The 25,769-nt window shown below is 39.3% G+C and overlaps 1 protein-coding gene across 1 annotated transcript in view; it reads left to right on the top strand.

The window, feature by feature from the left end:
* The window catches only part of cdh22 (cadherin 22), a 315,121-nt gene that overhangs the window by 24,980 nt on the left and 264,372 nt on the right, over positions 1-25,769 (top strand). The gene's annotated exons all lie outside the window — the stretch shown is intronic.

The following is a 25,769-nucleotide window of genomic DNA, read 5'->3' as shown; positions in this document are numbered from 1 at the left end:
CCAACTTCAAAGGTCTGGTTTTAAATGATAGAATGGGTACAGTTTGCTGGTCACTTCAAATAACATAGATTTAATATTGATGAATATTTAAACATAAGAGAATAAAAGGTTTAGGGACAGGGGCTAAACACTTAAAATTTGTTTGCAGTGAATCTCAGATACATTGCATGGTGGGATGAAATGGTCTTTAGATCTGTATGCCTGCTCCTCTCGAGCTTCAAAAAAGCTACTGTTACCAAGAAACCCATTCAGTGCGGTGTGCAAAGACTTTTTCATTTATCTTCAAGTATGTTTCATCCTTGGGTGAATAACTAAATGAGTCATTTTGTAACTGAATTGTCTAGTTTTTATGTTGAACATGGTTGGTGGGTTATGTCACAGACAGATAGATAATCAAGGTCAAAGCAAAAAAATCTACTCAAAATCTACTTGAGATACCACAAAGCGTTCACAAAATGTAGTAAGATTATTGATTTTGCCTAAAAAACAGCTTCTTGCACACACAGGTTATTTGCCTACAGCTTTATTCATTCAGTATGCTATACTACTAATGCTCTGCAAAAAAAAATATGCCACATGAGAAATCTGATGGAAGTGATATGTATTGATTTTTAATAATAGACTTCTGCAGCTTTTAAGATATTGCTTTCACAATTAGAGCATCAGCATTGAACCATTAGGCTGAGTGTTGCTTTACACCTCTGATATTTTCATCATCTGGCCTCTTGACGATAATGAAGTAAACTGTCTGAGGCGCTATTTTTTTCCTAAGGGCTCATCTAGTAAAAGTCTGCTAACCGATGTATAGTTTATGGTTCCTTTTGTGTCAATCTGACCACTTTTTATGTGCAGGGGTGCTGACATTACATGAGAGAACATGCAAATATAAGAGAAATTGGAATGCAGATGTAAGCAAAAATGTATGCATGCAATGTATCTCAGCATTTAGATGTTTTCAGTTAGCCGGTAAACATGGGAAAACACTAGAAACAATGTCTTTTTTTTTTAAAAATTGACGTTAAAATATCTACACTTTCACTTAGCATTTTCTTCTATTATAATATTATATACTTCTTGAAAGACTAGAAGTAGCAGCTAGAAGGATACTCATGTCCTTGGCCTGTTTCCCAAAAGCATCTCAAGGCTAAGATTATCCAAGTCCATGTGCTTTCAATAGGGCAATGATCATCTTAGCATTAGAATCATTTTTAGAACCGAGGGGTAAGTGGCTCTCAGAGAAATGTCTTGTTAAGTGAAAAGAGGATTAATTATACTGCATTTAAAGCCTTTTGTTGACTAAATATTTGTGGTTTTGAGCATCTGCCCTAGTGCAACTAAATCATATGTTTGTATTGAAGGAGAACTGAGTTTACCTGAAAGAAGCATAGCTTAATGAGAATGACAAATCATTGCCACGAATTAGACTTGAGCATTAGTGGTGAAGAATGCAGATTTCCACCAGTTGAAACTTCTCTTGGTTAGAATTCTTTTAGTCTTCAGTATTGTCATAAGTTTTTACCGGGACTCAGATAATTCGAGCAAGTCTCCTACTCTGCAACACAAAATGGCCAGGTGATTTTATCTGGTAAAAGCTCTGAGTAAAGCAGTTTCACATCATAAAAGTCAGTGTTTTGCCAGCGCTTTCTTTGTGGAGAGTCTTCTTACCAAGGTGGTCGACGCAAAAACAGGAATGGCTCTATCTAGAGCCAGAGTTTGGTTTGGTTTTTCTGGGCTAGTGTAGAAATGAGGCTGTGCAACATGGCGGTCACTGTGGATGAGGACCTGCTCCTTACATAGATATAAATGGCTCATTATGAGGGAACAAAAACACAACAATTCTGATTTTCAGGTGATTGTATACTGAGGAAAACATTAATTATAATCCATTTCTGCCAAAATATCCCCTTAAAACCTACACACTGTATCTTTAATGTCACTGTGCGGAAACTATAAACATTTGCTTGTAACTACCAAGGCCTATAGTTTTCAAGAGGAAAACCTGCTAGACCAGTTTGATTTTGCATTAATGTGGAAGATTATTCCAAAATTTGCCTATATATATATATCAGTTAAGGTGGGTCCTTATTTCCAAAAGAAGAAAAGGGAAATTTAGAGTAAGATCAGCAAATGTGAAAAAATATACATTTATACTAACATACAGCATAACTAATATTTCAGTGAGATACCAACTTAGTTTTTTATTATTATTTTTTTTATGCATTGACATTTGTATAAGTATGGACCCCAACAGAGGAGTCACAGTTTTGCAGTCACAGAATTTGTTTATCTGTGACAGTCTGCGTGTGGTGCAGCAGCAGGAGCAGCCAGATCTGTGCAAGCATTACCGCCACTGGTCAAAGTGATTGAAGCTGGCATTCCAGCGTCTGGTTAATGTGAAATAGGTGCCACCTGGCCAATGCCAGCGTATGTATCAAGCCAGTGTCCCTGCAGATGAATAGCGAAGACCCTTCAGAGAGCCTCCAGGAATTCTTTGTTGTCTTCCTGAGTAATTTGGGAGGAGTGCTGGCACCTGAATGAAGGACTGTCCACTGTGCTGCTACGTCCAAGCTATTTCAGAGTTTGGCATTCCTTTTTATTTTATCTTTTCAAAAACACATTGACTAACCTGACAATGACCTGACTGAGCTGCCATTTTGTTTCATTTCATTCATTCAGCATGACGTTGTGTTCTCGTTAACTGATGCCTTGTTCAGACCTGTAGTGTGGTGGTCATGGCGGTGGTGGTGTGTTACTCTATTTATTATTTTTTTCAATCCTCCTAAGAAGTATGCAGAGTAAAAGACTTTGCCGCACTCTTTGAAAAACTCATAGAACAAGAGATAGGGAAAAGAGAGGTATGTTTGAGAGATACTGCTTAATCAGAGGCATGCTGCTGGAAGGAAGGAGTGGTGGGATGTTGAACAGCACAAGCTTGTGTTTCAAAGGTTGTCTGCACTCTTGGATGATCTGAGCGAGTAGTAATGACTGTGGACTCTGCACTGAGTTGTAACACTGAATAATGAGGTGAGAAATTGAGTCAGGATGGAGAGGTAAGTGTTGACATTGTTGACATTTCATGTCAGTGAGTTCACAAACAGCAAAGGCATCACTTAAACTGCAATCACACCAAATCGAGCATTGCGTGATTAGCCGAAGGGCTGTGTGGTGGTGTGGGAGTGTCAGTGATCCATTTGTAGAGGAGTGGAGGATGGAGACCAACTATAGAACGCCAATCAACCATACTCAGCCAGAGTGCCTGTCTTCGTTAATTTTGTTTATGTTGGTAGAAGTCCTTATGATTATCATCACTGTACCATTACTGCCTCAAAAGACGTGCACGCGCACACACACACACACACACAAAGTGGGTGCTTTTCTTTGTAGGATGATGCACACACACATATTAATACATTTTTTAAAATATTTCTTTTACCCACTGTAATATTTTATGATAGAGAGAGGCAGCATTTCTTATTTCCATGGACCTTTGGGTGTAAAATCATGGATACATTACATTTGAAAGTTCCATTCATTTCAAATCAGCATTTCTAAAGTGATATACTGTATGAGCTGAGTTTGTCATCAGGAGGTGGAGGGGATGGCGGACAGTGCGTCAACTTGGATTGACGCCTGCCAAGCCTCAGACCACTGCAGACCTGTGTAATATGTGGAAGCTGGTTCTTGCTTCGTTCCTTATTAGGATTGTATTATGTGTGTCTTGTTGGGATGTACCAATGACAATGTATCATCTCCCCAATGGATTTGTAAAATACTAAAGGCTGCTGCAGTCAACTTTTAAATTTATTGAAAATGGTGCTTTTATTCAAAGTTTAAATTCACATTTTAATATTAATACATGTGTGAATTTCATTTGATTTAATCAATTTATTGTTTTGCTATAAATTGAAAAATGCTCATCACCGACTCCACTAATGTAGATAATTTCTTCAGATGGCTTGCTTGTCAGATCAACGGTGCCCAACCATAAAAGATTCCATTTACAGTAATGTTAGCAAAAAAAAGCCCAAATCTGATAAGGTGGAACTATAACTGATTAATCAATTAATCAAACTTCCTATTGATTGAACAACTGCCTTACTACAACTGTATTTCCCTTGACTAATACACTGTACGTACTCTAACAAATTGACCATCAGTGTGGTAAATGTATGAAGGCTACAAACATGAAAAATGCATTACCAAATAAAACATCAGAAATGCCATGCATAAACAATAATTCTGACCCCAAGTTCCCCTGCCTGCCCTTTCACAATTTTTCCTGAAAAATAGTCTGCTCCCTCAGAGATAATGTTATTATCACTGTATCCTTTAGTAAAATGTTGTTTATTCCGTTAATTACCATTCCTTTTTTATATGCTGCACGGTCGCCGTGGGGGCTATCTGGCACATGCAGCCAGGCAGAGCCTGTAAAAACCCTTCTGGAAGATTCATAAAAGTATAAACCACAGGCAACTCCTCCTGAGGGCCTCTTAATGGGTCTGTGTCTTTCAGGAAGCGTTAAAATGTAAATTATGAAGAATTTTACACTCCTCAATGACAGCCTGGGGAACTGTGAGAGGCACCCATGGTGGATCCCTATCTTGGCAACAGTGCTCCAATAATCTATTTCTGCATTTGCCAATGGCCAGGATATACCTACAGTATAGTAACATAAAATCCACATGACTACAATAAACAAGGCACACCTTCTCAAGTGTGGGTCGTTGCATGAGGATAGAAAACAATACTGATTTAGTCTCTGGTGAGTTTACAGAGCCTCTGTGGGAGAAGATGCTCATTTTTTACATCTTTACAATGGCAGCTCCATAATCTCACAAGTACATTTATAGGCGTTAACAATGCCATAACACTCAGTGAGATTGCCCAGCTTGTCAATAAGTGGAATGACTGACTTAGTTCACAAAGTGTTTTTCACTGAGCAGTTGTGATGTTGTTGAGTGAAAATTAAAGTCCCCCCAGAGATGCAGCACCAGTTATCAGTAGGGAAAAAAAGGCAATCAGCCAGCTGCTCTCACACTGTGAGTGAGGGACAGTAAAATGTCTCATATATCTATCTAAAGGAGTGAGACCAGGTGTTCCCTGCTGTTGCTGGGTGCTGTAATGAAGAAAAACACACAAGTACAACAACAAAACATAAATATGCACAGTTTTCTAACATCCTTAATCTTATTTGTTTTTAAGGATGAATATATATTTTAAATTATCTGTTTAAGCATTGAATGAGAAAATATTTAGCCTTCTATGTGTTTACTTCAGTTGAAATTAGGGGTGGCAGAATATACGATTGTAGTGGCCACAAGAGTCCACGATAATGTTTTCGTGTTCTATATTGAAAATTTGGAAAAAAAAACAACAACAAAATAAGAATAATAATGCCATTAGTCAAATTCATCTTCAACTTTGTGTGCTGTGCGTTTTGTCTCTATTTTTGAGGAAATGTACTCAAAACACGAGTGTAGGGGAGTGAAGAGAGAGTCTGTAACCATAGCTGAACAAAAGTGTACAAAAAAGCAATTACACTCAAAAGGTTTGGTGTGTAGAATTTGGGTGAATATATTGTCAGAAAGCAATATAATGTAATAAGTATGTTTTTTTTAGTGGATAATCACCTGAAAATAAGAATTTTTGTGTTTTCTATTACGCAGAGTGAGCCATTTGTATCTTTATAGTAAGCAGATCGTCCTTCCCTGAAGTCCGCAATGTTGTACAGCCATATTTCTACAGTAGCCCAGAACAGACAAATCAAACACTGGCTGTGACTTTGTTTTAGAGACTAGGAGACCTCTGTGTATAATTTGGTTCCCAGTAAAAAACAAAAAAAAAGGAGTTCTAACCATGAGAAGTTTCAGCTGGTTGAATTTTGCAGTCCTCACCACTAGATGCCAGTAATTCCCCCCAAATCTAGCACACTGTTCCTAAAGTAAATAGTGAAAAGGCAGCCAGATTGCGATTGGGTAAGGAGACCAAGTGAGAACTAAATGATTCATGATAATTTATGTATTATCATGTCTGTAATATAAACATGAGAACAAAATTTAATTTTTAAATATCACTGTTACTGTCAATACCGGTATATCGTGACACCCCTAGTTGACATATTTTGTGACTTTCTTATTAAACCTACAAATGAAGAACTCGACAGTTCCTCTGCCTGTTCGCTTGATCACCTGTTACAGTTCTTGAAAACTTCACAGCATAGTGAGTAGAAATACCACTTGTAAAGTGTGGCATAGTAATAAGTATTTTTCCCCTACATCTGGCCACATTTGTGTCTTATAATGTCAGTGTCAGCTCTGGGCCATGTATTTGAGTCTTTTAACGTCTCCTTTGTGAATAAGAAATGTAGTGAAGCAGAATTCACTGTCTGCTCACCTTCTAGACTCATTTAGAATAGAAAAAGCTTAATGGTCTTATTAATGGCAATCATCAGAGTTGGAAAAAAATATTAGATCACCTTAGAGGAACCTGCGTCATCGACCTGATGATTGGATCCATTGGGCGGTTTGTTGCTCATTTAAAAAGCATACTTCTAAGAGGCAGCTAATGTATAACAATTTAATTATATGGCAACAGTACAGAGTTAAAAATTCTCAGTGTTCCCACCTGAGGACTTACAGCCAACTCAGATCATATTTGTATGAGCAAAGGTTATGCCTAAGAAGCATATCCCCGCTTTGATGAATCTTTGATTTTGTGTCAGCTTCTGAGTGAACAACAAAAAAGTCCTTCATTAACCGGAGTGAGCCAGAGGTGGGAAGGGGAGATGGAGAGATGGATAGAAGATTAGAGGGTTGTGGATTAACACACACACACACACACACACACACACACACACACACACACACACACACACACACACTTTTAACAGAGAACAGCCAAACAGGAGAGGAAGAGAGGAAACCTCAAGGAGATGAAGAGATCTTTGAAGTGACACTCAGGACTTCTTTGAAGCTGTTCTCTTGTCCAGAAGCAAAGGTGGGTCTGTAATGTATGCCTGGATTTGGCCTCACAGTTTCACCTTTGATGACAAAGTATAGCAGTGTGGATTCAGGGCAGTGTAGATATACTGTCTCCCTCCACAGAGATGCTAAAATGTTAAAAGCAAAATGGTTTGATTTAAAAGTTATCACTAAAAAAGCACATGGCTGCTGTGAAGGAACAGGAAGTCATCAAGAGTTTGCCAGGAATCGTTTGCTGCTTTCCAGCTGCATATTGGGACATTGAGATCAGGCTTGAATATAAACCTTTCACTGTCTGTCACCCATATTATCTAAATGCAGACTACACAGTAGGTGAAATTTTGTCCTTGCACTTCAGTATCCAGACTTTGCAACACTTCCTTGACTTGACCTGTCACTATGTCCTGTCGCCCTTAGTTACTGTTGCTATGTCTGTTGAGCTTTAAACGTTAGTTCAGCATGTACAGTGGGAGTTTACAATGAGAGCAGTAGACCATTTGCCAACTGAATTCTCAGTCATCTCATAAACAGTGGGACCTTTATTTCAAACATAATGAGGCTCTCAATCAAAACAAAAGATGCTGGACTATGTAGCATGGGAGCGTAGGAGTTGTAGTCTTTATTAAGAATGGGTGTCTTTAAGATTTTACTACTACTCTACTGCTTGTCAGTCTGGTACTTTAACGGTACTCTTATCTGTTCCTTTGGGGATGGGTTAAGAGAAAGACAAAGGAAAAAAATAACACAATTAACATTGCATTGTTTTTTATGAATGTAAGTACAGAATATGAATTAACATTCTGCAATAGCAGACAACATACTTGAGGTGGGTGGGGTAATGGGAGATGAACTAGGAGCTAGGCCAGATGGTCGGGAATAGTGCATTTCTCCTGTATGTGATGCACTTTTGCAAAATGTTTTGAAAGATCGCTCATTTCCGCCATTACACGCATTAGAGTTGTTGCACTTGTGTAACAAACAGTGTCAGCATCAACTCTTGAGAAGTCGATGCAACTTTTGGAGTGTGTCGCTGAGAGCAGGACTCCTGTGTGTGTATGTGTGTGAAAGAGCATGTGTGTGTGGCAGAGCTGACCCTTCGCCGCCCCTCGCATATGCAGCAAGCTGCAATACTACAGTCTTTGCTGATTTGGCACTGGTGCCCATTTAATACCGGGTTTTGGTACCCATCTGTAGTCTTTATTCCTGATGAAAGCACATTGCTATTACCAGATGAGTGACAGCTTTGTTTGTTTCATTTTCTGCAACCAGTGTAGCATGAAAACATGATGGAATTAACAGGCTAACTAGACCAGGGCCTCACAAAGAGTGCCAGGTTTTTAAGCCAGTTTTTGTAATTGCCAGACATTGCAATAACACCATCATGTCATGCCCTGAGGCCCAAAATGACCTGACATGGTGAAAGCAATGTCTGTAAATCAGTGGATACCTGTGAAAAGACTAATTTCACTATTTGTATTCAATCCATTTGAAAAGTCTATAAGAGCGCCACAACTGAATAATTTTTTCCCCATTCAAGTAAGCGGAGCGAAGTAGCTTACTTTGCCAGCCGAAGTCTCCAGTGCGCCTGCTCTATGGGCTGTACTAGGAAAACAATACAGCCTTAATATTAACTGTAACTTATAAAGTGTAAGGTGTAACGTATTAAGCAGCACATATCAGCATGTAGGCCTACGTATCTAATCTAATGCTCTTGGTATAACCAAGAGTAACCCCAGGTGTACTCAAATAAACCAGAAATTAAATCTTAAGGATTATAACTGTAAAATAATGATTTGTTAAAAGTCAGTCTCCAGCTGACTTTTTTAATAATTGTAAACTATGCTGAGAAAATGTTTGAAGTGCACTGAAGGCAAATGAAATACTGTTTATACATACCCCTGAGTCAGGTTCAGCTTCTGCCAAAACAAATCAGGGTGACTAATATTTAATAACCCCCAACTGTGCCCATGTGTTTCTTCTTTTCTAATGTCTTTGTTTGGCTCACATTTTATGAATGAGCCTCTGATAGGAGAGATATCGTACGAGATTCATGTCTCCTTGCAAAGACAAAGAAAAACTCTGATAGTCGTCCCTGCGTCCGTTCTCTGGGGGATCGCTCTAGAGGGAGCTCCCTTTTGTTAAAGCTCTTCTGTTTTCTGCTGCACGGACATGAGTGATTCTGTCTGTTAAATATATATTACGTGGGACACAACAGAATTGGACAGCATAATCCTAAACACAAAGACCATTGAACTAAAATAGAGGGAAAGTGATGTACTGTAATACAAACAAAACAGAGAGAAAAATTTGTATACACACAAATTTCACAGGTCGTTCCTAAATTTCAAGGAAAATTCTTCCCTCTGATGTTCACTCAAAGGTTTTTCTGTGGATGAAGCGCTGCCTGGAGGGCTGTTTGTGAGAAGAACCAAAGGAAAGCCAACAATGCACCTTGTTTCCGTAACAACAGAGCCACTTACATCATCTTATGTGTTGCTCTGTCTTATTTAAGCTTGCAAAATATACTGAATTATTCAGCAATATTTGCTGAATACAAGCTCTGTATATTTGATCGCTGACACATTCAGTGGAGTCCTTGAATTAGCTGCACAAAACAAACAAAACATCAGACAGGCAGAATATTTTTTTTAGGTTTATCAAAGATTCATATATCCACAGATTTACTCAACATGTCAGAATGAGATATTTAGCACCTGGCCTTGTACCACACAGCATTTTATGCAGTTCTATAATCTGGATAAGACCATGGTGGGACTTGAGAAGCAGTCAGTGCCCGTGGGCTGCTTCTCCATAGAAAAAAATATCATGTTGTGTGATAGCATGCTGCCGTCTACCAGAACTAACAAAGAAGGCGAGATTCTGTCAACTACTGTCCAGAATCTAATTAAGTTTGTGTAGATGTTTGTTTGATCTCTGTCTGCTTTTGCACCACGACAGACAACAAAAAAAAACCCTCTTCGGCAAATCCTTTAGTGTATGATTAACTGTTTTTATATCATGGTGCTGGCAATAGCCATAGCCAGAGGCATTATGTTTTCAGGTTGTCCATATGTAACATTCTTGTGAACGCAATATCTCAAGAAGGACTTGAGAAAGTTTCCTCAAATGCTGCAGAAATGTCCACTTGGACTCAAGTGGTCAAAGGTCACTGTGATCTCACAAAACATCTTTTCAGCCATAACTCAAGAATATATATGCTTAAAATGTCATACAAATGTCAAATGATATAATGATGAAGTGCTGATATTTTACATCCAAAAGGTTAAAAGTGAACTTCAGTGTGACATCATAATATTCTACAAAAACAGAGAGGGAGACATTAGGTCAGATACAGTGTTGGTGACTCCTATCTTGCTTGTCCCCTTTGATGTTGTGCGTTTAGATCGTCTGTGCTGCTGGGAGTGGGATGTGTGTTATTTTCCGTGTTTTCACAGACATGGATGTAAACCGTTAAGTGCAACTTTACTGATTCAAGGAGGCAAACAACCACAAAGGCGTAATTCCACTCATGTAAATGTTTTATATACCAACAGTGAGGTTATCAACAGTCAATTTCAATTTTAATTTCAGTTATAACAATCTGGGATTTAAAGTGAAAAACATTCAGAAAAATGGTACAACAGTTTTCTCCACAGTAGTTAATTATTTACGTAAAATTAATTAATTGAAAAAGTATACTCTAAAAAAAAAGAAAATAAAAACGCCAGGACTAATGCTCAGAAAGACCAAAGACCCTGAGGGTGTCAAGTCATAAATGGACCATGACCCAGTGACCCACCACTCTGTCGATAAACTGGACTGTCTTTTACATAGCCACGAGCTATAAATGTTTGCTGTGTTGCAATATTGCTTCCACCCTTTAGTGGCAGGACTGAGCACTACTGTATGCAGCACATAGCGAGGAAATTATGTACTTCTAGACAGAATTGACATTGGGTGTGTTAACTATAATGGAAATGGCATTCCTTTAGAGTATGTACGGTATAATTTTACACCCACGAGATACTGTTTTTCTCCTGAGGTCACTAAAAGGTCGACCGTCTCTGCGGTGAGGACACATTTTAAACATTCTTGCAATAAAAAAGCTATGAATTCTTGAACTAGACAGCATTCCATGATTATCCTTCTGTATCGGGTATGTAGGTAGGTAGGTACCTCTATAGCTGTCCTTATTACATGGTGTTGGCCTAATGCTCCCATTTAATTTTTTATTTAATTTGCTGCATGTTAGCCTTTGCAAGACTTCTTTCAGGGTAGATACACCTTGTACTGCTCACTCAACCCTGTCTCCTAGAAATTACATTTGTATATTTCTAAATTGCATTCATAATTGCATTGTGGTGAGTGTCACTGCTGCCTGGATTATGTTCAGAGACAATGTTACTTTAAGTTAATGAAACACTACATTCATGTGTGCCAGCTGAGATAGTAGGCCAGTTGTCAGGGTGCATGGTGGACATACAAAGAGCAGGACTGTGCCATTAGAATCCTGGGTTTGTGTCAAGACTCCTTTCTGTGGTAAGAGTTAGTTGACAAAAGCACTTTGGTTAAGGCAAGAAAAAGACTGTGGTTTTTGTTTAATGTTGATAGAAAGGTAGAACAGCAATGTTGTAGTCACTATGAGGAAACTTTCTCATGCACTGTTTGTACATATATCTATGAATGGTATTGCACCAGAATTTGTGTATAACCCATGTTATCATGAGCCAGTAATTTGTGTATAACCTTCATAATTGGGAATGCTACAATCACAAGACCTGACCTGATGCTGATGAGAGTAAAGAATGAAGTAGAATAAGACCCAAAGACCATGTAGGAGGAGGAGGTTGGGATGGTGCATGGGTCAAACATACAGAGGACTTTTTACCAGGAGACAGCTGTTTGTGTTTGTGTTATTTTATGATATATTGTAACCATGTGTTTTTTTTTACTAAACCCAACTTTACCTGCCTAAACCAAGAAATGCCCAAATCTAAGCCTAAATCTAAACATATGTAACTTAACCTTCCCAAACATAACCTATAAAACTTTACATTAAGTGTATAACTTTGCAGTAAGTACTTAATGTCATTTGTTTGGTGCAAATATGTTAGATATTATACAAACCATGTTATGAGGACATGTTGCTACAAGTGGATAGTGTATTGTTAGATTGCCTTTTGGGTCGAAAACAAAATACACTGTCTGAACAATTTGCCAATATGTTTAGTATCCATATTTCTGCGACTTACCAGTTATGTTAATTAGCAACATTTCCTCATTACATTTATAGAAAACATTTTTATTGGCATTACGATTACCTCAAGAAACAAACAAACGAACAACAACAAAAAACATAGACCTATTTGCTGTTTGAGATTGGTTGCATTTATTGTAATTTCTACAAGACAGGGCTGGCATGCTGTGTCGACATCAGTTTTATTGGCACAATGCTGTGTAAAATGATGTTTGCACATTAGAAAGACACAATGAAAAGATATACGCATGACGTTTATGTTAAGGCACCACAACTACTAGCTGCTCTTGCAAATACTTAGTACTTATGATGAATATGTTAATATCTAGCGTTCAATAGCTACACTGCAATAATATTGTGAAGCTCACAATGCTTATTATGTGCTTTGTATATGTTCAAGATCATCTTTAGGCACTTGTTCCCATGCTGACGGCCTTACAGCAACAATACAGAGCTATGGTTGTCAAGGAGCACTAATATACTTTGTATTTGTGTGGAAAAAGAACAAGTAATTACAGTGAATGCTCTGTTATGCTTATGTCCCATAAGGGACACACACACACACACACACACAAACACATATATATATGTATGTGTGTGTATACAATTTCAAGGATGGACGCCTGAATGAATGCCCCATATCACAACAGTCGGCAGAACAGTTAAAGTAAACAGTGAATGAATAGGTTTGGCATTGCATTTAACTATTCAGATCCTCAGGGAGAATAGCCTTGCCCTAATGAAGGCTCTAAAAGCATAAAAAGACAAACAAGGTTGCCATTAGAGGCGGACACCCTTGCACTACCTCATATGTTGGTCCTTAGAGGGAGTAAATAGGATCTACTGACAATGTATACCCACAGGCCATCCAGATCTAATCAAGAGGTGAAAAAAAAGTATAGAAGTAAATGAAAATGCCACAAATCTTGCACCGCACCAATGCTTTGCCACTGCTGTTTTAAATAGATCAATTGCCTCAGCTCGCATTGTCAGGCCCTTAATATCCTCCCCCCAGGCTTGTGGTTTAGCTCTTTAGTCCCATAAAAATAGACTTGATGGATGGCTTTGCAGCACTCTGACAGAGGCAAGGGAATCCCCAAAATGCTCCCCCTCTCCACACTCAGCCCCACTCTCTCCACCACCGCCACCACCAATCCATCCACCCGCCTGGAGCCAGTTGGCAGACTGTTGTTCAGCATTTTGTCAGCCTCAGTTTGCTTTTTTGTTTGATTGAATCACAAGTTCAGTACATTCAGGGGTTCTTGCACAGGTCAGGTCTGATTGAGGGACAAAGTTTATCTGTTGCAGATGAGCAGATTGTAGCCAAGAGGCATGGGTGGGGGGGGTGGGGGGGGACAGAAACAGAGACAGAAAAAGGCAGCTGAGGGGAGGAAAAGAGGCAGAGATGTAGCATCGAGCTGAGAGGTGAAAGGAAGGGAGGGTAAGTTTGAAAGAAGAAGGTAACAATGCACTTATGTGCACCATATTTTACTTAGTTGCTGCCTCATTTTTAAAAAAATAAATCTATCCTTCACTCACCATCAGTGGGTTGAGAGATATTGATCAGCCATCAAGTCTTCTCAAGCCAAAGGCTAATATCTGCTGTTTACTATGTATAAATCTTCAGTTGGTACACTAAATAATGCAGTACCAAGCAGGGAAAGCTACAGTGTGAGAGAGAGAAGAGGAACATGAGGCTCCATAAGGCTCATACAAATAGAAAACGCTCCAGATCTGCCAGTGATCATACTAAACTGAGACATTTGTCTCTGTTGGTTCTGTCCTGCTGTGCCCGCTTTGGGACGATTAAACTCCAGCTGACATCAGGCTGTCCAGGAGCAGATGAAACCTTTTTAAGCCACACTGTGAAAAATGACTCGGTGCAGAAGTGTTTGCTCGTAGTTTTGGTTCGACATTACTCAATGTAGGACACATTATTCTACCCACCACCAGTCAGTATAAAGTATTGAAACAATCGCCCCTTGGGAAAAACTCCACAGGCTCTGACTTTTAAAAGAAATTGCAAATACACCATTAATGATATAACACAGTCTTTCCCTCCCTTTTATAACATAGAAAAGATGTGTGAAAGGGGAAGGTGCCAAGATCAACTTGAGAAATTCATAAACGTGACATCTTAGCTCTTAATCTTCTGCATACAGGATACTCTCACCAAAGTCCCAGTAGTGTTCTCCTGTATAAAAAAATGCTCAAATTACAATGTTAGTTTGAGATCACGTATTTGCGGCCTTTGGTGCAAATAAAGCACATTTGAAAGTGACAAAAATATATTCCTTATCATCGTACATTCACAGACAGCCTCTATTTTTTTCATCGCTTGGCTGAATTTAAATTCCACAGCCCCAATGTCTAAAGCAACCGAAGCACTTAGTGTAAAAACTCTGAAAGACCTTTCTTAAGCAGTTGTGCCATTTCTCTCGCACGAAACATAAATCAGCTGCCAGCATTGTGTGTGATGTGTGAGGGGTCAAGGGGAGCAAAATATCCTGCTGAGACCTGATGATTACTTCACAAGATATGTAAGCAGCAGCCTCAGGCGGAGGCCCACCTGGTTATAGCTTCAATGTGCATTCAGAATCCCAATGACTGTTAAAGTAACAGATCTCCTTGGTGAAGTCAGGCTGTAGCTGTGCTCCACTACCTGATTATGATTCTCTTGTGTTTTAGTAAAATCTCAAATTTCAGCTCTTAAGCATACATACATTTTTAAAACTAAATGTTATGTAACCTGCACTCAGCCGTTGGGTGCCTAGATACAACACTGGGCTTTGGAGCCAATATCATAGAGTGTCAAAACATGGAGTTACAATGTCCAGGTCCTTGAGCTGTTGTAACTTTAAACCACAGGGTCATATCTTTTCAAAATTTCACGCTTTTGATAAGGGTCCAGACATGAAGGCATGTACGGACCAATTTTTAATAATTCATAGCGCCACCTACTGGCAACAGGAAATTACATGTTTTATATTTTGATGTACCCCTCATAGCAGGTTAACCAGATCCACCTAAAATTTGCTCAGAAAAGTCTTAAGACCTTGCCAATACTTAAAAGTGAAACTTAAGATTTCACTAAAGCCTGTTGCTGTGGTGACACATTATTTGCCATGAAACAGGAAGCTTTTTTTAGGGGCTAGGGATGCTTGAAAACTCACAATTCTGCACACCCTGGGTCTTTGGGCCCAAAAAGACCCCCCCGGACTAAACATTAGGAAAAAGACATCTGAAAATCAGTTGAAAAACTTTTTTGAGCATCACAACCTCCATGAGATGACTTTTGTCACCATTGAGGTTTGCTCCATTTGGTGTGATAACATTTTGAAAGTCAAGAAAAGCCACACAATCAAATTGTTTTTTTCACATTCAAGTTATCGGAGAGCTACACTGGAAGTCAGAAAGTCTTTTGTGTGCTTGCTCAATGGGCCACACAATGCGGTAATTCCATTCTATGGAAATAGAGCTTTATTGGCTTCATGTGCAAACTTTCCACATGATAAACGGTGTCAACCCTCCAACAATGTATCCAGTTTTTTTTTTTTTATACAGCCATGGTTTCCTTGACCCACTGTTTACCTGATGTCTCACGGCGAGCCAATGTATTCTCCTCTCTGTGCTCCTATATGTCCAAACCTTCAAAACAAGCACTATGTGTCATTAGCTCTTCAAGGTGTATTAAATACATCAGACCGTGGGGTGTATTGATTATTTAAAAGCACCACTGGATGAAATAAATGCGCCAGCAGTAAGAAGGAGCAGAGGCGAGCTGCATAAAACAACCAATTATATCATTCTTCACCCTCGCCTGCTGCTCTGGACTGTGGACTTGAATTATGGCTATTTAAACATTATACAAAGAGCAACAAAGGCCTGGGCGGAATATGAATGTGCATTCTGGTACATTTTGTTTCAAAGTAAACCTTCTTTTTGAGTTATTGTCCATGATTTTTGCTGTTTCCATATAGAAGAGCGAAGAATAGAAGGTCAATGAATATAAAGGACGCCATGTTTTTTTCCCCTCCCCCCATAGTATTTTTGTGAAAGGGAGATCTTTTTCATTTTCTGTGTAAGACTTCTCCCACACAGCTGTCACACAGAGAACGTTCAGGTGCCGGAAAGCCTATTTGATGGTGATGCCACAACCTGGATGAAAAAGTAAAGCATAAAACTTGGAAAAATAACAAACAAGCAGGCAAAAATATATCTCAGTCTCTGTGGCAAGACAACCTGAAGCAGCCATCTAGCAAAAGTGAAAAGGAAATATGAAATAAACATCGAAGCTACCTGTTCAAGCCATTGCCAGTGGTTTACTGCCAGTAGCCATTTTTTCACCCTTGAACTCCTGGCTATGTGATCTCTCAGGAGTCGCTGCCAGTGGGCACCGGTGCCCTGACAGCGGCTATGCTACGCTTCCTGGACTGGAGTGAACTGGAAAAAGGTTGGGGATGTGAGGCTGTTGGACTATCAGGCGGCACACAGCACTGCCTTTGACGACCTGGTGTGTGACTACTGGCATGACTACACAGGCCGAGTACCATCAGCAGACTTACAGGCGCACACACTACATGGCACGGCACGCGGTCACAGTGTAAAAATCACTTTGTAGTCGGCGTGCTTCACACCCTAGAGGCATGTGTGTGTGTGTGTATGGTGTGCTGTGTGCCCCTGGGCTCATGGGTGCTGAAGGGGAAGGTTAAGCTGTAGCCAGATGTTGCAAGACACTGTTCCAATAGAGTCCCCAGTGTGACCACAGAGGATTATGAAAAGGGCTTTCATGACTGTTGCGGTGTTGTATTTACTCTTGTCCTGGGTTGTGAACTTTCATTTGGGCAAAAAGCAAACAAAGAAACAAAAACTTCCAATATTTATTTGGTTGTGAAGCAGGGTGCATGGAATAATGTAGTGAATGTTGAGTTCAAAAAATCATAACCACTCCCTAAAAACTTGGTATTTAACTCAGATGGGCATGGTTTTGCAGGACATAGCTGAGGACACTTTGGTTAGCTCAGTGGCTGTCAGCCATGCTCTGAGTGCATGGTCATACTTTATACTGTATGATAACCTGTGCGCATCTTTGTAAGAATACAGAACAAAAAATCTTGATTATTTTGGTTTGATGAAAAGTGAGAAGTTTGACTGAGTGGCAAAGTATGAGCTATTATTACTTCTGTATCTAGAATACTAGACCGAATAATACACTGAAGGCATACAGAATATAGGATACTATTCATGTTGTCTTACAATTTGTATATTTTGTCTTACACGTATGCCCATAGAAACTGATAGTCTGCTTCATAAGCCTGTTTGGGCTTGGCATCTATCAGATTGCTCTCACGCACTGTTTGTACATATAACTATGACAAGTGATGCATCAAAATTTTAAGTATATAACCCACATAATCAGGAAGCCTGCACTGACATGACCACTTGCGCTCCAGCAGGAAGCAGGATAGGGTAGTGCATGGTCACAAAACATAGGACTTGCCCCCTAGAGACTGGTGTTCAGAACCATATGAAACCAAATTAACTTAATTCATCTTAAGGTGCATCATTCACTAAGTTCTTTTTCCTAAAACAATCTTTACTCACCTAAACCAAAAGATGGCCAACCACGTTTCTTTTTCAAAACCTATCCGAAAAAAACTTATTTTAGTATGTAACTTCATTCATGGGACTCCATTTAAATAGATATTGATATGTTGCTGTGTAGCAGTACAAGGAGCAAAAAATGTATCTTTGTAAATAGATGACTTCGCCAAAAAAAAAATATAAACAAAACAAAAAAAATAACAGAAAAAAGAAAACAAAATAAACCATTCTGTTTCAAGTTAAAGTTAGTGGTATCATTAGTCTTGGGTGCAAGATCAGTTTAAAAAAGATTTTGTTTTTTTTTTTATTTTTTTGAAGTTTGTTTGTTAGATTTTGTACACAACACTCTGTAATACAGAACGTTAGGTACCACCCTCGGGAGAAATGCCAAGTTTCGAAGGAGTCCTGTCCATCTGTTCATGTCACACAATGTTTTTAAATGGTATAAATTACAGTGCTGTGATAATAAGTAACATACTTGACTAATATTCATTGCCCTCAAGTTCTCACAAACTTTAAATTGTATCGATACATATTCATCCATTTACAGGCACAATAATTGTTGGAACAAATCTCATAACAAAATAAATACAAAAGTAAAGAAAGAGCTCTAAAAAGCGTAAGTTTACAGGATTTTGAAACTTCAATGGAAAAACTTGGGGTGCCAGCGCCTATATAGTAAGGATTCTCACAGACCAGCTCTTCATTGTTCCTGCCTGGACTGCTTAACATCTTGGTGCTCCGCAGTGTAGTTTCCCCTCTCTAGGCACAATGTGATAAGACGAATTTGGCCAGTGGGATCCATTGCCCTTTGCACCTTTCCAGTGGATCTGAGGCTGAGCACCCTCAGCTCCTCCAGCTCTCATGGACCCTGATAAGGGCCAACTTGGCACCAGGGAGGAAAGTTAGCGGGGGAGGGGATGCTATTGTGGAACCTTGTTGCAAAGATAACGAGACCCTCTCGTGATTATGAAGTGTCAGATCAGAGGATTTCATGAACCTGTGTTGGATTACAGCCTCTTTTCCGTATAGCACTCCTGGGATGGTGCTGTGGAATGCCGCCTGGGAAGAAGAGGATTATGCATACTGGGAAATCATATGGAATTACAGGCTTGGGCTCAGTGGTTTTGGCATAATGCTGAGCAAAGATGGCTGGGCTGTTGAGAGAGAGAGAGAGCGAGAGAGAGAGAGAGAAAGAGAGAGTGGAGTAGTGATTAAGTTTTTTTTCAGTATGCTGGCTTTTCTCATGGATGCTATCTTCAGCTTTTACAGACTCCACTTCCAGTATAACCTGTGGGCCAGAGGCTTAAGGGGATAATGACTGTGGAAGTGGTTAGTCACGTGATGTGGAGGTGCCTGTGTCTGTTATGAAACACTGCATGACATTCTGAAAATCAAAGACGGGTAGAAGAACAACACAGCACAATATTGCATTATGTAGAGACATGCAAGGAATTTGATTTGTGACGTTTGGTTTGAATTGAGATATCTTCTACATAAAAACGACATCACAGTGATTGCGACAATTAATATTAAACATAAAAATAGAGAGCTGTATAAATTAGCCTGAAAGTAATAATTCACTTTAATAGGTTTAATTGAAAGTAATTAGGGTTAGGTACAAAAAATTTTAAGGATATGATCATTTCTCCTTATGAAATATTGAATAATGAAGTTGAGTTTTTATTCTGAGATGAGTATTGCATTTCGAAATGAAAACTGGCATGTATTTGATTAAAAAGACAGAGCTCCATTTCATATTCTGCTTGTTGCCGGTACTGTCAGAGCTCCACAGTCAGTCAGTGTTTCTGTCAAAAACATCCACATCCAACTTAATCAAGATTCATCTTTTGTCTGTGAGAATACTGAAGTATGCAGAGTGATAATATGCAGATAGCATGCACACTCTGTGGACTCAAACAGGATAGAGCAATATTTTTTTTTTTGCCTTGGATAGATGGAGACAGGACTAAAGATAGAAGTCTGGTTCATGTTGCCAGTGTGGTGTCTTAGCTGTCGGTGCTGCTCACACAGTGTGACTGTGAATGCCAAGTGGAGCTGAGAGCAGGACCTTTGATCTTGCAAACCAAGCCTTTAAAGGGAATGTCAGACCCGCTGGAGTGTACATGGCAACCCTGACGAAGGTGATGTTAGTGTTTTTCTTTTATGCTGTATGGAAAATATTTTTCAAATAATCATTTAATCATATTGGACATTGTGCTGATAGATAAGAGGATGAGGTGAGAACACATTTCAATGTAAAGCAACTCAGTGCAACAACACCTCAAACAGCCTCAAAATTCACAGAAATATGGAATCAACTCCTCTTTGATACTGTCTCAACCAAAAAAAAAACAACAAAAAAACAACAGCAACAAAAAAAAAACCCATGAAACTTTACAGTGGAAGATTTTTGGCAGGTCTGTTGCATTGGGTTGCCATTTGATTGCATGAGATTTTACAGCTTTACATGCAAGCTAACCCTCCAGATAGTATTTATAATCAGTCACACTTTGCAATTAAATTGTTTGTTAGCACCCAACCAAACTTTAAATTTCATAGACTTAATAAGAATAGATTTCAAAATCTTGGGAAAAAAAAGATGCTCGAGACATGTCCTCTAAAGACGCTGAACCCAAGAACAAGACGGTGTGAAGAAACTGACTCTCATTAGAAGCTAGCCCAGTATCACAGTGTATAGTAGCACAGGACACCCCCTGAGCTGAAGTGCCACTCTACTGCGACAGACTCTCGCTCAGCAGCAAATGTTAGCATAAAGCACACACACAAAGCAGTGGGCATTAACAGCCAGACCGGGTGATCGATTCAGGCTGAATGACTGAAAGGTATGTTAGTGACCGCTATTTTGCTTGTAGTCATATGACTGTGGCATTAAAAAGAGTTGCTTGTTAGACAGCAGACGGTTGACACCTTCTGGACGGCGCAGGAAAAACAAACGGTAAAATAAAACATGCATGACAAAATGTTGTGATGGTGATGTCATGCTGTTTCAAAGCAAGAAATGAAATATATTGAATCAAATTATTTGTTGTCCATTTTTTAATGTTATTTTTCCAGTAATTGCCCAGATAGTTTTTGCTTTTTGTGTGGTGCTAGTAACGTCTTGTTGTAAATTCTGTCACAGGACGGCAAATAGTTAAAATATTTTAACTGTGAAAAGCAATGCTGTCTGCCCTTACAGTTGCTGGTATGCTCTGCCGGCCTCACATAATTTAACCGTCCTGCTCTTGTCCACTAACAAATGATATTGTTTTTGCCATCTACTGTTTTTCCAATTTTATGTGAATGCAACATTAGACTGAGAGAGCCAAGAGGGCTTGTGGAACATAGCAAACTCGCTGTTCACAAAACAGGGTGAACAAACAAACATCGAGTCTATGCACTTTAATATGGGTAACAGTTTTTATGTAGTAGTGGAGGGGTAATGTTAAGGATGGCTCCAGTGTGTCATTGAGCCATTATTTTAGGCCCGTCCAAGAAAATCTTGGACACAGAAATCGGGTGAAACAGTTAAATGGTCTTACTCCACAATTCACTTCTTCGCAGTTTACAGTATTTTCTAACAAATAAAATGTGTTAAAAAAAAAATCACTGATTTGCTTTACTCTGACTTTGAATTACTCTCCAAGTTCATGATTAGAATTCCTCAAGTGAACTTTTCGTTTTACTGAAAAAGATGAGACCTTAAATTGCATGCATACTGAGCTTCAGTGGAATTTTAAAGTACAATGCCCGTTTCGCACACTGATGATATGCTGACACAACTCGTCAATATCTAAATGAAAGGCTAGTTTGATAAACTCATCAATATTCATTCTGAGTAAGTCATCATTTTTCCAATACCGATAACGCCTCTGGTGAAATGTGCATATAAAGCCTCATTCTCATCCGGACACTAAATAATAGATAACAGATGAACCTCAGGGTTGATGTTTCACACAGAAAAATCAACATTCTAGTTTGACTTTGCTGAAATCATTTATTGTTTTGACCCACACTTTGAGTGTTAACAGGTTTCTGTGCCTCACCCCCTTTTATCTCATACGAGTCACGCACACAGACACAAAAATACAACAGAATACCAAGTTGAAATGAGGTGATGATCAGAACGGAGGTCTTTTTCATCCCCTTTCCGTCCATCTGCAGTGGCCTTTAAACCCTCCATCTACACGCAAGCCATGATCCTCTGACAGTAGCAATCACAACCCATTGAAAATGTCTCTCTCATCAGAAAATGGCAGCATGCAGAAATCTATAAAAGGTTTTAATGTTATGGGCCTGCCATGATTGCTCGGGCTTTTATCTATTATTCACCAGGTCGTACTCTGCCACCCTCTCCTGCTTGTCTGCCATGCCAAAGACAGCCAGAGAGCATTACTTGTAATGGCAGCTCCATTGTTGCAGGTAGATAGCCCATATCTTATCAATACTAATTGTATCTGCTTGACGGAGATAGTTTCTCCCTGACTCATAATTTCAGTGTGGGCAGCTTTTGTCAGAAGAAACCAGAGAAAAAGAGAGAAGACATGAATAGACTAAATAATAATATATGAATGATTTATGTAGAAATTATATTTCCATACTTTTAGCATTGTGTTGGACGCTGACATTTTCTTAAGTTGTTTAGAAAAGACATTCAAAACTAACGTGAAGTTTTGCACAGTTTGAGGCAATTTTCACTAACTTAAAGGTTATGCATTGGAGAGGAGGATTTTTTTTGTCATTAGTAATAACAATAACCATTGTAAAGTAAGATAAAGTGCTGGGTATTTTAATGGGTAAGAAGTTGGTGTTTCAGAAATTCATTTCAGCTCATTTACAGAAGCTATTTTGCTATGTTCGCAGTGGTGATGATCAAAGGCACCACTCACTCAGTTTCACAGACATTAAAGGAAAGAAATGATTTACCTTTGCAAATGAAATACCTCCTGGAGAGCCATGCCCGCGCATTTCAATGACTCACTCGAGAAGCCAACAATCGCATGTCTAGAATTATTGAGGGCAGGGGGTTGTGTTAATAGTTTGCCAATCAGATTGGCCCGCCATTTTGATGAGTCCATTCAATTACATTTCCACATCAAATGAATCTCTGCAACGCAGTAATTGGTTTGGGTGTGCTTTGATTTCTATCAAAGTAGAAAATTGTGACTGGTGCCAAACATAAGATACAGTTAGGCATTCTGTATGTTGGTGCAAACAACAAGAAAAACATTGCAACCAGATTTTATACATTGATGGAGTAAAACTACTTTCCCTGGTAGCATTAAAGCAGCAGTGATATTGACAAGTGTGGAGAGGGTTATCGCTTCACATTTGGCATCTGCTGGGAAGCTGCACCCCTGCAGGTCTTGACAGGAAGTGTGCTTTCTTGAAGGCCACTGACCTCTTGTCTCCATTACACCACATGTCTATCAGAGCTGCCCCTGGCCTGCTGATTAAAGAGAAGATCCTGTCACCGGATCTGACTCCAACACTAACTGCTGTCCATTAACAACAGCATTTCCTGCCACTTATTTCTGCGATGCACACTCAACAGAAGTCACTGTATCAGAGTGTCAGCTATAACTTGAATATGTGCAGGGAATTTAAATGAGTTGCTCTTCAGCATTGGCCCCTGACCTCTCCTCCCCACGATTCTGTACATGTTTATCAGACTTGCCTCTGGCAAACACAACATCACCGTTCAGGAAAAGAGGCTGAAACATTCCTGGGGCTTTGTCCCAACTCACCAGCAGTATCATTCTGCGTCACGCTCGGTAGACACATTCTAGCATATGTACTGTATATATACATGCACCAACAGCCTGAGGCACACCAATGATATCTATTTTTATTTTGCTGTAAGTGTAAATATTCATGATTAAAAATGCTACAATCATGTTGGGATATATTTAAGATAACGCTGAAAAAAATAAAAAAGGGGGGCACAGTGGTGCAGTGTTTAATACTGTTGCCTCACAGCAAGAGGGTGTTTGAACCTGCCGCCTCGATGGGGCCCTTCTGTGCAGAATTTGCAAGTTCTCCCTCTGGCAGCTTGGGGTTGTTTCAGGCTTCCTCCCACAGTCCAGAGACATGCAGGTCCTTGGACTGTGGACATGCCATTTTCTGATGAGAGGGACATTTTTAGTGGGTTGTGATTGCTACTGTCAGAGGATCATGGCTTGCGTGTAAATGGAGGGTTTGGAGGCCACTGCAGATGGAGGGAAAGGGGATGAAATAGACCTCCGTTCTGATCATCACCTCATTTCAACTTGGTATTCTGTTGTATTTTTGTTTCTGTGTGTGTGTGACTTGTATGAGATAAAAGGGGGTGAGGCAAAGAATACTGTTAACATTTAAAGTGTGGTTAAAAACAATGAATGATTTCAGAAAAGTTGGACTAGAATTGTTGACTCTAAATTGATCACAGGCACCTGGCCAGGTGTGATTGCGAGCATGAATGGTTGGCTCTCTATGTGTCAGCCCTGTAACAGCCTGGCCAGAGGGTGTACCCCACTCCTCTTTCGAGCCTCCCCGCAACCCCTAACAGCGTAAGTGGTTAAGGCTAGTAAATTAATTAATGAAAAAATGTCATCAAGGTTGTGTGGGTATGGTTTGACTAGGTCCGATTAGCAATGGAAACACAAACACACCACCAGCTGTCATCAGATATTGCAAAATTTTATTGGTGATCGGAAATGTAGGACATTTTTCCCTTGCCCTGCCTACCTCAAATCAATAAGAAGAGCAAAGAAAAAACAGGCCGGACACAAATCTATCTGCCGAGATGACCAAAACAGTTCTAAAGTTGGAAGAACATTTGGTGTTCATGCAGAAACCCATCACTTATAGTCAGTTTAGGCCCCAGAATTGTTTTGTAGGGGTGGCCAGATGGGGCAGTGCACCAAAACCCACAAGCTTTAACTTAATTTCATGAACTTTTATTAATCTATTTGTGTACATAGAGGAGTTAAAATTTATGTCAAGTTAAGAAGCTGCATACTGATATATTTCTTATTTTACAGTTAACATTATTACTTATCTCATTTGCAGTAGACTAATAGCAGTACAGTTGGGTATGGGTACCCATAGAACCCATTTTCATTCAGATATCCTGAGTTCAAGGGACCCTTTTGAAAATCACCATGCCAGTTTTTTCATTGCCAATATTTAGCCTAACTTTGGAGTTTTATTAGGCCCCCTTACGGACAAGGTAGTATGAATGGATGCCTTAGGTTATTTATGATATATCTAACTTTAAAATGGATTGTGCCACAGCCTTTTAAAGACAGTAATGTCAGCCTCTAATTATTTACTAGTCCCTCATTCGGGGTGCCATGGCTTATGGTTAGAAGCTGATTTAGGAAATAGGTTTTCAGGACCTTTGAGTGCATTAATTGACTAGACTTCTCTTTACATATTGGAAAGCTTATGTACATGACATCCTTACACATCAATGCTTAAAACAGTTTGGGGCATCGATTCAAATATTTTTATCCCATCTTGTTTTTGTTCAAAAAACTCTTTAATACCCATCTAAAAGATCAAATTAAATGAATAGCTGACATTTTGAGTAATATACTTATTGACTTTCTTGCTGAGAGTTGGATGGGGAGATCAATACCACTCTCACAGAATGGTAAATATGAAGCCGCAGCCAGTTAGCTTAGCTTAGCACAAACAAGCAACAGGTGAAAACAGCCAACCTTGTTCTGCCCAATGGTAATAAACCCCCCTATCAGCTCCTTTAAAACTGCTTCTGGTAACCCATGCTTTACCCGCAGTGCCAGATATTCACATGGGCATTAATGCTAGACATAATTTTCATGATTTCAGCCAAGACTGTTCTCATCCTTATGGTTTACAGTTTTATTGCTCACAAACGGCGCCAGCTACAGGGCAAGTTACAAAGATAATCTACAATCTTC

The sequence above is a fragment of the Plectropomus leopardus genome, chromosome 2 (genome assembly GCF_026936395.1).
Source record: "Plectropomus leopardus strain MGB_pleo_1.0 chromosome 2, ASM2693639v1, whole genome shotgun sequence".
Lineage (NCBI taxonomy): Eukaryota > Metazoa > Chordata > Actinopteri > Perciformes > Serranidae > Plectropomus > Plectropomus leopardus.
Note: the sequence above shows the minus strand (reverse complement) of the source record. Positions and strands in the feature narration are given on the sequence as shown.